We start from the raw sequence: 2,874 nt of genomic DNA on the forward strand, positions 1-2,874 counted from the left end.
ACCCTAATTCAGGGAATGTAGTAAGGTGAAGTATATTATAGGTCAGTGTCGCGCTGCTCTCAGAATACACCAAAACCAATATTCAAGGGAATAAATAGTAAAAAATTACCCAAATCATCTATAAATATGTCAATTCACCGAAATGTGCAAATCTGTGAATAATCCACATTACTGTGCCCAGCATAATCCTCTGATGAAGTCATGTGATTTGTGACGATACGTGTAGGGGGGAGCCAAAGGAACACCCAGGTGTGTCCGTGTGGGAGTAGAAGGGGGGAAGGGAGAACTGAGAGTCTACTAATCCCTTAGGGGGGGAAAGCGCATTGAGACCAGAAATGTGCAGAACAGACAAATTGGTTTAGTTTCGGATAGATTCGTTATGTTACTAATTTCATTTCGTTATGGATTTCGTTTAGTTGAGTTTTTGTTAAAATTCATTAAATTGATTGATTCTCTAATGAATTCCAAGTTTTCAGAACAATTAGATTTCGGAATTGGAAAAACGATCAGCCGATCCGAATTCTGTGTGAAGAAATAGCTGGTTGTTAAGCAGCGGGCAGGGAAGCCGGCCGTCCGCGTCCTTCACAACCGTCATCAGCTGTCAGCGGGATTCCCCACCAACAGATTTATATTAAAGAAAAGCATTTCCCGGCAATAGAAAAATGTTTAAAAAAATGGTGTGGGGTCCCCCTCAGTAGATACCAGACCCTTATCCAAGCATGCAGCCTGGCAGGTCAGGAAAGGGGGGGTGTAAGTGAGCATTGGGGGGTGCTTTGGGGCGGGGGGGGGGCTCTGACCCCTCTGACCCTCCCACCCCTGTCAGGGATCTGTCAGCACCAGACCGGCCTATATGCTGGCGCGCCCCTGTCCAGGCAATACAGCAATCTCCAGCTGATACTATGCTTCAGCGCGGCGCTCGGTGCGCGCGCCGGCACGTACGCACGCACGCCCGAGTGCCGCACTGACGCACAGTAACAGCTGGAGATTGCTGTATTGCCTGAACAGGGGTGCATATAGACGCACGCACATGCGCCGGTCTGGTGCTGACAGATCCCTGACATTGGTAACTCAGGAGACTCTTCCCTTGCCTGCTACCATTTCTTCCCAACATAAGGAACTGCTGACCCTCGATGCCATTACGTCTCCACTATTTCCAATTATCTTGGGCATTCCCTGGCTCCAAGCCCACAATCCGCACATCAACTGGGTCTCTGGAGAAGTAAAGTTTGTATCATCCTACTGCCAGGAACACTGTCTGAAGGGAGATCCCGAGTCTTCAGCTACTCTGCTATGCCTTGACACTGACCAGAAACTATTCCAGTCCATACCCAAACATTACCATGAGTTCATCGATGTTTTTAGCAAGAAGGAGGCAGATTCCCTTCCGCCTCATCGCCCCTACAACTGCCCAATTGAGTTGTTGCCAGGATCCGAGATCCCATTCGGACGTATCTTCCCTTTATCGGAGAAGGAGCAGGAGGCACTAAAAACATATGTTGATGAGAACTTGGCTAAGGGGTTCATCCGCCACTCAACTTCTCCAGCAGGTGCCGGAATATTTTTTTCACCAAGAAGGACGAGACTCTCCGCCCGTGTATAGATTATCGGGAACTGAACAAAATTACGGTTAAAAATCGGTATCCCCTACCTTTGATACCTGAACTATTCCAAAATTTAAGGACTGCGGTTATCTTTACTAAACTCGATCTAAGAGGGGCCTACAACCTGATCCGCATTCGGGCCGGGCATGAGTGGAAAACAGCTTTTCGGACCCGATTCGGGCACTACGAGTACTTGGTTATGCCCTTCGGACTCTGCAACGCCCCTGTGACCTTCCAACATCTGATTAACGATGTTCTCAGGGACTTTCTAGACGTGTTTGTGATCGCATACCTGGACGATATCCTGATCTTCTCGGAATCTCTTGATCTGCATTGAGAACATGTCTGCAGGGTGTTGAGTCGCCTCCGCTTACACAGACTTTATGCAAAGGCAGAGAAATGTGAGTTCGAGCAGCAAAGCATCCAATTTCTGGGATTGATAATCTCTCCAACGAGCATTAAAATGGATCCCCAGAAGGTATCCGCTGTTCTGGACTGGCCGGTACCCCTAGACAAAAAGGGGATTCAGCGGTTTATCGGTTTTGCAAACTTTTATAGGAAATTCATCAGGGGATTCTCGGCCATAATTCCACCCATCACGCAGTTGACTAAACAGAATGCCCGTTTTTCCTGGAACCAGTCAGCCCAAGATGCCTTTGAGAATCTCAAAAGACTGTTTACCTCGGCCCCAATCCTCAGCCATCCTGAACCGTCACTACCGTTCATTTTGGAAGTTGACGCTTCTGAAATAGCGGTGGGTGCAATACTCTCACAACGAAGGGGCAGCAAAGATCTAATACACCCTGTGAGGTTTTTCTCCCGTAAACTTTCTCCTGCGGAGAAGAACTACGATGTTGGCGACCGGGAGCTTCTCGCTATTAAAACTGCTCTGGAGGAGTGGAGGTACCTGTTGGAGGGGGCCATGCATCCAGTATTAATTTACATAGACCACAAGAACCTAGAGTATTTGAGATCCGCTAAACGACAGAAGCCTCGGCAAGCCCGCTGGGCTCTGTTTTTCTCACGTTTTTGTTTTCATATAACTTACCGGCCAGGCTCAAAAAATATCAAAGCGGATGCATTATCACGTATGCATGACAACCCGAAGGACTTATCCATTCATGACAACATCTTGCCCGCAAACAATTTCCTACTCCTGCAAACAGACCTACTCTCCCAGATTAAAGAAGCATCCTCTGAGTCATCTAGGCCCACAGGGATTACTCTGACATCTAGAGATGGATTGCTATGGAAGGGAAGTCAAATTTTTGTC

Source organism: Aquarana catesbeiana, linkage group LG02 (genome assembly GCF_042186555.1).
Source record: "Aquarana catesbeiana isolate 2022-GZ linkage group LG02, ASM4218655v1, whole genome shotgun sequence".
Classification (NCBI taxonomy): domain Eukaryota; kingdom Metazoa; phylum Chordata; class Amphibia; order Anura; family Ranidae; genus Aquarana; species Aquarana catesbeiana.